At 38.6% G+C, this 11091-nt stretch overlaps 1 non-coding gene across 1 annotated transcript; it reads left to right on the top strand.

Annotated features, from left to right (window-relative positions):
• Positions 1-214: 214 nt before the first annotated feature.
• LOC142525696 (small nucleolar RNA R71) lies at positions 215-321 on the top strand. The gene has a single exon (XR_012815146.1). It is a non-coding gene; the product is annotated as a small nucleolar RNA R71 (small nucleolar RNA).
• The last annotated feature ends 10770 nt before the right edge of the window (positions 322-11091 follow it).

Genomic DNA, 11091 nt, shown 5'->3' on the forward strand with positions numbered 1-11091 from the left:
AACCGCCGACAAATCATTAACTTGATTAACTCCAGCACCTCGTCTCTGCCTATCAGACTGAGGATGATAGCTACTAGCAGCCATCTCCTCCAATAACTCATATCCTTCCTCCGCCGTCTTTCTCAGTAAGTTACCACAGGCAGCAGCATCTATCATAGTACGGTTAGGAGTAAGTAGACTGTAGTAGAAAGTTTGAACAACTAACCCAAGAGGCAGCTCATGGTGTGGACATCTCCTCAACAAGTCCTTGTAGCGCTCCCATGCCTCGTAAAGTGACTCTTGCTCATATTGAGCAAAAGTAGTAATGTCGGCTCTGAGCTTCATAGTCTTCGACGGAGGAAAGTACTTGATCAGGAACGCCTTTGCCATATCTTCCCATGTAGTAATAGACCCTACAGGCAAACATATTAACCACGACTAGCTTTATCTCTCAGTGAAAATGGAAATAAACGCAAACGAACAGCGTCATCAGACACGCCATTAAACTTAAAAGTATCACAAATTTCAAGAAAGTCAGCTATATGAGAATTAGGGTCGTCAAGTGCACTTCCCCCAAATTGGACAGTGTTCTGAATCATCTGAATGATAGCTGGCTTGATCTCAAACTGATTAGCTCGGATGACTGGTCTTACGATGCATGGACGTGCTCCATCAAGAGACAGCTGTGCATAATCAACATCGGTATACGCCTTGGCTCCTCTCTTTGTTGATCGCCTTCCATTCTTTCCTTCGCTCTTTGCTGCTGTAGTCGACGTCTAGCTGTGCGTTCGATCTCGGGGTCAAAAGGCTCAAGCTTAAACTCGAGTGATCTTCGCATGCACCACAAGAAAAATCTGCAACACAATGAGAGTATCAAATAACAATAAAATAAATAATACTAAAGAATTTAAATGAAAAATAAAAAATTGTGAATCAACAGTCCCCGGCAACGGCGCCAAAAACTTGATCGAGCAAAACTTGCACAGTGAATAATCCCAAAATTTATTTTATAAATGAAAGCTCGATTTAAATATCGCAAGTGCACGATAGTCAAGTTATAATAAACGTAAGTGAATACGAGTATCATTCCACAAGGACTGCGTTACACTATTTTTTATTTTCAAGTAAAATTTCTTTAGCAACGATAAATTGAGTTGATGATTAAACTAATGTAAAGTAAACAATTAAAATAATTAAATTGCAAAGAAAATGTGTTCAAGAACGCAATGATTAATTTGGATTAAATCAAATGAGAAATGAATTGGTTGGGAATTATCAGTTCACCTACCACTCGTGTTTAAATAATTACACTCGACTTTTACTCGTGCAGTTCGACGGAATTCCCTAGACTAATTAATATACTCTGTCGAGCTATATTAATACTGATAAAAAACATGCAGTACTCAAGTGTCCTCAAATATTTAAAAGTTCAAGATTGCATTACATTCTATGGAATCCACTAGCTTTCATTCGGGTGAACTATCACTATCGACACGTACCCAATTCCGTATATCTACTAAAATTTTAAATCCGTGGTTTATACTATTTGATCCTATTGTTAACTATTCTATCGAACTCATCAACAACATGAAATAATCAAAGGAAGTTAGCTAGGCTTCGATTGAAACACGAAAGAACAATAGCATAAACAATTCACTAATGAAACCGTCGAGAAATAATGTTAAACACCGAGTACGGGGTAGGATCCCCTCAAATCCCAACAAATCTAGAGTTTAGCTACTGAAATTCATGATAAAAACCAACAATCAATGTAAGAAATAAAATACTGAATAATGAAAATACTAAAGATGACGATGGATGACGGCCACGACGCGTGGAAATCTCGAGGTCTTCGAAATCTCCTTTGCTCCTAGCCTCCTCTCCAAGAAAAATGATGAAAAGTCTGATAAAAGATGAAAAACAGCTGCTGTTCTCGTGTGTTAGGTTATGGTGTTGGATAGAGTCCCTAGAAATTTGGAAACAAATCTTTCTCAATCTTGCTTCTCGCTAGGGCGGTATATTTTGACCGCCCTAGCGAGAGGTCCTCGAATAAGCTTCCTCGATCATGTCCCTGGTTTCGCTGGGGCGGTCACTTTTGACCGCCCTAGCGAGACACTTGCGCAAAATAATCCTCGGCCAGACCACAATGCTCGCTGGGGCGGTCACTTTTGACCGCCCTAGCGAATCCTCTTCGACATTATGCCAAAGTTTCTCCCACTCTTTGGTTCAATTCCTACAAAATCACCACAAAATACACGAGGTCAGTCAAATGCTAAATAATGCTAAAAAGATGCAAAATTAAACTAAACAAACTAATATGATGCATGAATGCGACTCAAAACCAACACTAAAAACACGTAAAAACGAGTCATATCATTAGTCTATTGATTTATAGCAAAGCATGCAGAGATTCTATGGCAGATGTGTCATGTCTTTGGCAGAGGTGCCAAGTCATTGGACATTTGGTTTATATCGATGTTGCTTAGGAGTAGATCGACTCCTATTGTAGAGATTCGATATAGAAGGCCAAAGTTTAGGAATAAGAACGTACAACCATCTAGCTGGGAAGAGTAGGTGGGAGACTGTTGCGTTCTTATTCGACCGGGATCCCTAGATAAGAGTTGAGTCAGAGATTAAGAGTCAAAGAGTTTGATTTACAGTTTTATATCGATTCATGTTTTCAGATTATGATACATGCTATTGATAACTGTTCTATGCTTTTATATATGTTTATATGAAATGCATGTATACGTTGTTTATACTGGGAATATAGTTCTCTCCGGAGTTATCCGGCTGTTGTTGTGTTTGTATGTGTGCATGGCAACAGGTGGGACATGATCAGGGTCGAAAAGAGGATGAGAGATTTAGTTTAGAGTGGAGATTCGGACCCGGAAGTAGAGTTGACTGTCATCACTTGATATGTAGTCGATGAACATTAGTTTGTTATGATTCACTGTTGTACAAGACTTGTACTTTTGGATCTTGTTGTAGACATTGAACTTGATCTTGTATTGTATGAGATGAGACCTAATTTATTATAAATTTGGTACACTTGTTTATATAGTGTTCAACATTTAAAAAAAAATTTATGACCCAATTTAATTATTTGATCCATTTAATCCTAATAATGATTAAGAAGAATAAGTTAGCGTCCAGGGTCCCCACAACGGTTGGTAGCAGAGCAGTATGTCCTTTAGACTGGGATAGAAGCGAGTGAGTGGGGTAGATTGAGTTTTCTTTCCTGCTTTTGTAATGCTAGCATGATAGCATGTTTTACTGCTTTATAAAATACATGTTTACCTGAATATCTAAGTTGATTGGAAACATGTATGACTTGAGAATGAATCAGAACCGATTTTTGATCAGAGGTATGATGATCAGAGGAGGACTGAAACAGATTTGTTATATTTGGTGACTAACCAGTTTGATAATCAGATATGCCTCCTCGAAGAATCCCAGAACAGGGTAGTACCTCTACTAATCCGATGGATGTTACAGCGACACCCATGGAAACACTGCTAAAGAGATTTCAGTCATTTAAACCGCCGACTTTGAAGGGCACTGAGAATTCTATTGACTGTGAGAGTTGGCTATATGATATTGAAACGTTGTTTGATTCTCTTGATTACACAGATGAGCGAAGAGTTAGACTGATTGGGCACCAGTTGCATGATGTTGCAAAGAATTGGTGGCTCACAACTAAGAGAGCATTGGAGCATCGAGGTACAGTTATTACTTGGAAAATCTTTAAGACTGAATTTTATCAAAGATTCTTCCCAGTATCGTACAGAAAAGACAAGGGAGCAGAATTTGCTAATTTGAGACAGGGTCAACTAAACATAGAAAAATATGTGGCCAAATTCTCTACCTTGCTACGATTTGCTCCACATGTTGCTGAGAATAATGAAGCAGTGGCTGATCAGTTCATTAATGGGCTGAATCCTGAGATCTTTACACTGGTAAATGCAGGGTGACCGAATAACTTTGCTGATGCTTTGAATAGAGCAAAAGGAGCAGAAGCCGGCCTGATTAGATAGAAAGGAGCTTCGTATGTTGCCCCAGCACCGAAACAGCAACAACCTTCAGCTCAGTTCCACCAACCCCCTCCCAGATTTGATAGTGGTGGTAGCAGCAGTGGAAAGAAAGATTACTAGAAAGCCAGGGGAAGAAAGTTTAAGAAGTCTGGTAGTAGTTCATCTAGCTCCAGTGGTTCACGACAGAGCCAGATTTATACAGGGGTCTACTGCAGAACTTGTGGAGGGAGACATCCCACAGAGCAATGCCAAAGAGTATTTGATAGTTGCAATATTTGTCGACAGCAGGGACATTTTGCCAAAGTCTGTCCACAGCGAAGTTCTCAACGATCCCAGGGAGCAGAATCATCTGGATCAGTGGCTCAGATTGATAGACGATCATCAGCTGTTCACTCTTTCCAGCCACCACCTACGACTCAGTCACAGTAGAGGCCCGGAGGAAGCCAGACTGTTAGCCAGCCTCCGAGACAGCAGGCCAGATGTATTTGCATTGACTGAAGAACAGGCACAGGAAGCACCTGATGATATTGTTGCAAGTAACTGTTCTCTTTGTGGTTACCCTTCTTATGTGTTGATAGATACGGGTGCATCCCATACTTTTATGTCTGAGCGATTTGCATTGATGCATGCTTTGCCTGTTGAGTCATTATCTTCTGTAGTATCTGTCTCTTCACCTTTGGGGAGAGGTCTTATATCAGTGAATTCAGTTAGACATTGTATGCTGCAGTATGATGGTAATGAGATAGAATTATATTGTATTGTACTCGGTTTGTCTGATTTTGACTGCATTATCGGTATTGATATGCTGACCAAGTACAGAGCTACCGTAGATTGTTTCCAGAAGATTGTGAGATTCAGACCTGAGATGGCTGATGAATGGAAATTTTACGATAAGGGTTCTAGAGCTAGAATTCCTTTGATATCTGTGTTGTCTATGACTCGATTATTACAGAAAGGAGCATAGGGATTCCTTGTGTATTCAGTAGATGTACTGAAATCGAGCCCGTCATTGGAAGATTTGCCAGTGGTATGTGAGTTTGCTGATGTCTTTTCCAGATGAGATTTCGGGTTTGCCTCCAATTCGAGAAATAGACTTCAGTATTGAATTGATACCAGGTAAGTTCCTATTTCTAAAACTCTATACAGAATGGCACCGATTGAACTGAAGGAATTGAAAGAGCAGTTAGAAGATTTACTGGCCAAGGGTTACATCAGACCGAGTGTTTCTCCTTGGGTGCTCCAGTATTATTTGTCAGGAAGAAAGATGGTTCAATGAGACTCTGCATTGACTATCGGCAACTGAACAAGGCTACGATAAAGAATAAATATCCTTTGCCTCGTATCGATGATTTATTTGATCAGGTGCAGGGTTCTTCTGTTTATTCCAAGATCGATTTGAGATCTGGATATCATCAGCTGAGAGTCAGAGATTCTGATATATCGAAGACAGCTTTCAGAACCAGGTATGGCCACTATGAGTTTATAGTCATGCCGCTTGGGTTAACGAATGCTCCAGCTGTATTTATGGATTTGATGAACCGCATATTTCAGAAATATCTTGATGATTTTGTGATTATTTTTATTGATGATATTCTGATTTATTCAAAGAATTTGAATGATCATGCTGAGCATTTGAGAACTGTATTGAAGATTCCGAGAACTGAGAAATTGTATGCTAAGCTGTCTAAATGTGAGTTTTGGCTGAAGCAAGTGATATTTTTGGGACATATTATATCTAGAGATGGTATTTCTGTTGATCCTAGCAAAGTTGAAGTTGTGGTCAGTTGGCCTAGACCGACATCAGTGCCAGAGATACGCAGTTTTATGGGTTTAGCAGGCTATGATCGTCAATTCATCAAAGATTTTTCCAGTATTGCTAAGCCGACTACTCAGTTGACTCAGAAAAATACCCCATTTGTGTGGTCAGAGGCATGTGAATCCAGTTTTCTAGAGTTGAAGAAGAGACTGACCAGTGCTCCTGTAGTGACTATCCCGTCAGGTACTGGTGATTTTGTTGTTTATTGTGATGCTTCTCACAGAGGAATAGGTTGTGTTTTGATGCAGCGAGGACATGTTATTGCCTATGCCTCGAGACAATTGAAACCACATGAGACTCGCTATCTGATTCATGATCTTGAATTGGCTACTATCGTGTTTGCATTGAAGATCTGGCGTCACTATCTATACGGTGAGAAATTTGATATTTATTCTGATCACAAGAGTTTGAAGTATTTATTTTCACAATCTGAATTGAATATGAGACAACGAAGATGGCTTGATTTATTGAAAGATTTTGATTGTGAAATCAAATATTATCCGGGAAAATCGAACGCAGCAGCTGATGCACTGAGTCGAAAGGTATGTTCTTTATCCTTATCGATGATTGGTGTTTCATATTTGGTTGAAGATTGCTGTTTTTCTGGATTAATATTTGAGACAGATTGTCAACCTCTGAGATTGTATGCCATTCAAGTTGAACCAAAGTTGATTTTTCGAATTAAAGAAGCACAGAAAGTTGATCAGAATGTTCAGAACTCGATATTGATGGTCAGATCAGGGCATCAATTAGAATATCAGGTTCGTGATGATATATTGTATGTGAATAATCGACTTGTTGTGCCAGATGTTTCAGATTTGAGACAGCAGATTTTGACAGAAGCGCACTGTAGTCGTTTGAGTATTCATCCTGATGGCAGAAAAATGTACAATGATCTGAAGAAACAGTTTTGGTGGAAACAGATGAAATCAGACATTTCTGAGTTTGTATCTAGATGTTTAAATTGCCAACAGGTGAAAGCAGAAAGAAGAAACCAGGAAGTCTATTGCATAGTTTATCTATTCCTGACTTGAAATGGGATCACATTTCCATGGATTTTGTTACGAAGCTACCACGATCCTCCCGAGGTTGCGATGCGATTTGGGTCGTTATTGGCAGTTGACCAAATCAGCATGATTTATTCCGTACAGAATGACGTACAGACATGACCAGATGGCAGAGATTTATGTCAGAGAAGTGGTCAGATTGCATGATGTTCCAAAGTCTATTGTATCAGATCGTGATCCTCGATTTACTTCACACTTTTGGCACAGTTTGCAACAAGCTCTAGGTACGAAATTGCATTTGAGTACTGCATATCATCCTCAGACAGACGGACAGTCAGAGCGGACTATCCAGACATTGGTAGATATGCTGAGAGCTGTAGTGCTAGATTTTGGCCCCAGCTGGCAAGATTCGTTGTCACTTTCTGAATTTTCGTACAACAACAGCTATCAGACAAGTATAGAGATGGCTCTGTTTGAAGCGTTGTACGGTAAGAAGTGCAGATCCCCTCTTTATTGGGATGAAATATCTGAGGTACCTGAACTTGGACCTGATATGATTCGAGAGATGACCGAGAAAGTGAAACTGATTCAGCAGAGAATGAAGACAGCTCAAGACAGACAGGACCAAATGTGCAAATATTAGACTGTCGACCATTAGAGTTTGAGGCAGGAGACAGAGTATTTATGAAGATTTCTCCTTTCAGAGGCATTGTCAGATTTGGCAAGAAAGGAAAATTATCTCCTCGTTATATTGGGCCATATGAGATTATGGAGAAGATAGGTACTCGTGCCTATCGACTTGCTATTCCTCCTTCTCTATCTGGTATACATGATGTCTTTCATGTATCTATGCTGCGGAAGTATCTTCCTGATGATTCTCATGTTCTTCAGCCAGACGAGGCAAAACTTGACGAAACTCTGAGTTATTTTGAAAAAACCGATCCAGATTCTAGATCGTAAAGAAAAGAAGCTCAGAACTAAGACTATTCCGTTTGTGAAAGTTCAGTGGAGTCGTCATGGCGTTGAAGAAGCTACCTGGGAAACTGAATCAGATATGAGACTGAAGTTTCCAGAGTTATTTCATTGATGTGAGTTTTCTTATTTAGCTTCTGTATATCTCCTTCTTGTATGTGATTTGATTGGCTGTGATTTCGGGAACGAAATCAGATTTTAGAGGGGGAGAATTGTAATGCCCGAGATTTTTATTCGGTTAATCTAAGATTATTGATTTTGAATTGATGTAATTATAGAAGGATCACTCCGAGACAAGAATTGACAAAGCATGAGTATTGTATTTTTGGAATACAGTAGGTATCGCGCACATGCGCGGCAGAGAGGCGCGCATATGCGCGAGTACCAAGTGCCGAAGCAGAAGACCTCACGCATATGCGCGAGCATGTGAAGAGAAGAAGTGCCGAGACAGTAGGTCTCGCGCATATACGCGGGGACAGGGCGCGCATATGCGCGAGCTGATGAAAGGTAAAATGCCGAGATAGAGAGTTTCGCGCATATGCGCCGATGATGGTCGCGCATATGCGCGAGATGTGCAGCTTAAAGATTAAGCCACTTGTTCTTGCCATGCAATAAATTGAGAAGTTTCACTTCATTTCCATCCAGCCCTTCAGAAACAAGAACGAGAGCTCTAGGGAAGTTTAAGTTTCTTCATGTACTAGAAATTGGATTTGTGCAAGATTCGTCCGTCTGATTTTCAATCTGAGTTTAGTAACGTGTTCCTCTCGACAAGAGCTTCAAGAATAAGTAATTTTTCTTATGATCTAACATGGTTTGAAAATATGGTATTGAAGGGATCATGATATGATTGTTGTGTTCCTGATATTGTTCTAATTGTATAATCGAAATCAGATTGAAGAACGGACACCATATGAAATTGTTATCATTTTCAGATTGAATTTGATTGAGATTATAACGATTTGAGAATATCAGATTGTGTTTGTTATCGATTATGAGTTATGATTTGTATCTGTTGATATTGTATTGTTGGGTATATCGAGATTGTGCTGTTATGCCGTCGAAACAGAATTAGATTGAGTTCTGATCATATCCAGTATTGATTGAGTTGTAAATTGATATTGTATATTCGAATGTCATTGCCAGATTGAATATTGACAGCTTCGAATTCAAGACTTCGACTTCGTCAGATCGACAAAAGAAATGTATAAATCAATGTTGAACTGGGAAGACACGACTTGAGTCAGAGATAGCTTGAGTTTCCCAAAACCACATACTTTATTGTAATTGTATTGATGTTTGCAATTCTTGAGATTGATATGCTTAGTCTATTGATTTATAGCAAAGCATGCAGAGAGTCTATAGCAGATGTGACATGTCTTTGGCAGAGGTGCCAAGTCACTGGACATTTGGTTTATATCGATGTTGCTTAGGAGTAGATCATTTCCTATCGTAGATATTCGATATAGAAGGCCAAATTCTGGGAATAAGAACGTACAACCATCAAGCTGGGAAGAGTAGGTGGGAGACTGTTGCGTTCTTATTCGACCGGGATCCCTAGATAAGAGTCGAGTCAGAGATTAAGAATCAAAGAGTTTGATTTACAGTTTTATATCGATTCATGTTTTCATATTATGATACATGCTATTGATAACTATTCTATGCTTTTATATATGTTTATATGAAATGCATGTATATTGTAGAGCCCAAAATCAATACGAGTAAAACACGTGCATTTATTTAAATTTAAAAAAAATATTTATTTAAGTTTAAAAGGAATTTTTAAATTATGGAGTATTTTATTCTATGACAATTAATATTTTATTTTCCCTTAATTGTGGTGCAACTTTTGTAAATTTAGGAATATTTTATGTATTTGTTTTCAAGCCTCGAGTAGTCTAAATTTTATTTGGACTACACCATATATTGATTAATTAGTTTAAACTTAATCAATATATTTAAATTATTCCTAAATTAGCCTAAATCCATTCCACTTGCCTCCAATTGCAAGACTTTGTCCAAGTCTTCTCCGGAAGAAAATTCATTCCCATCAATTCTCCTCCATTTCCCCTCATTTATTTCCCTTCTCTCCTCAAGTGTTCTTGAGCTCCATTTCCATCTATTCTACCATTAGAGAATAGCAAGAAGCTCCAAATTTCTTCCTCGTGTCCGGATCGTCGAGATTTGCGAGATTTCCTACGTTTCAAGACCAAAGGCATGTATATTCTTTCGTTTCTGCATCGATTTTGTCATAGTAAATATTTTGATGTTTATTGTATGAAAATCATGTGTATGTTATGTAAGAGTTTGAGCAAATATGGTTGGATCACTTTTGAAACGGTTTTTGGATCTGAAAACACGAATTTGCTATCTTTTTAATTGCTGTGATTTTTCGGTCGATTTTCTGGAAAAACTTTCAACATATGAAACGTAGAACTTTTCGATACCTTCGATTTGATATAAAATACGAAATATTTGGATTAGAAATGAGTGAGTTATGATTGTTTTTGTGGGACTGCTCAAACTACGACTTTTATGAAAATGTGTTCTTGACATGTTCTAGAAGTTATTTGTTTCAGGCTTCGTTGGGCATCGCCGGGCTTGTGTTACTGCATTTAGATATGTTATGGGATGTGTTTAGGTGTTATTTGGTGGTTCGTTTGGGTCGGGATTGGCTTGGGATGTAATAGAAGTCATAGAAAGCGAAACGATGTCGAATCACGGGTTATTGTGTATTGAAGTTTTTTGATCGATGCAGGTGAGGATGCATTTGAGGAGACGAGGGGTGAGGACCAGTGAGCTGGCTTGGACTGAGCGGGAGGCTAAACCCGAGGACCACCATATTTTTAAGAATTTATGAAAGTTTAAAATACTATGATTTTATGTTACTGTCATGATTCCTAGTCAAATGTTTTAGCAATATTTTTAATTTCGAACGTTTGGTTGCAGTCATTTTTTTAAAACGGATTATGGATTATCGCAATTTGAAAGTTAATTTCATATTTAAGAAAAAATTTTATTTTCCGCAAATTTCAAGTAATTAAATAGAACGGTACGTTACATATACGTTGTTTATACTGGGAATATAGTTATCACCGGAGTTATCCGGTTGTTGTTGTGTTTGTATGTGTGCATGACAACAGGTGGGACAGGATCAGGGTCGAGAAGAGGATGAGAGATTGAGTTTAGAGGGGAGATTCGGACCCAGAAGTAGAGTTGACTTTCATCACTTGATATGTAGTCGATGAACATTAGTTTGTTATGATTTACTGTTGTACAAGACTTG

This window comes from Primulina tabacum, chromosome 14 (genome assembly GCF_025594145.1).
Source record: "Primulina tabacum isolate GXHZ01 chromosome 14, ASM2559414v2, whole genome shotgun sequence".
Lineage (NCBI taxonomy): Eukaryota > Viridiplantae > Streptophyta > Magnoliopsida > Lamiales > Gesneriaceae > Primulina > Primulina tabacum.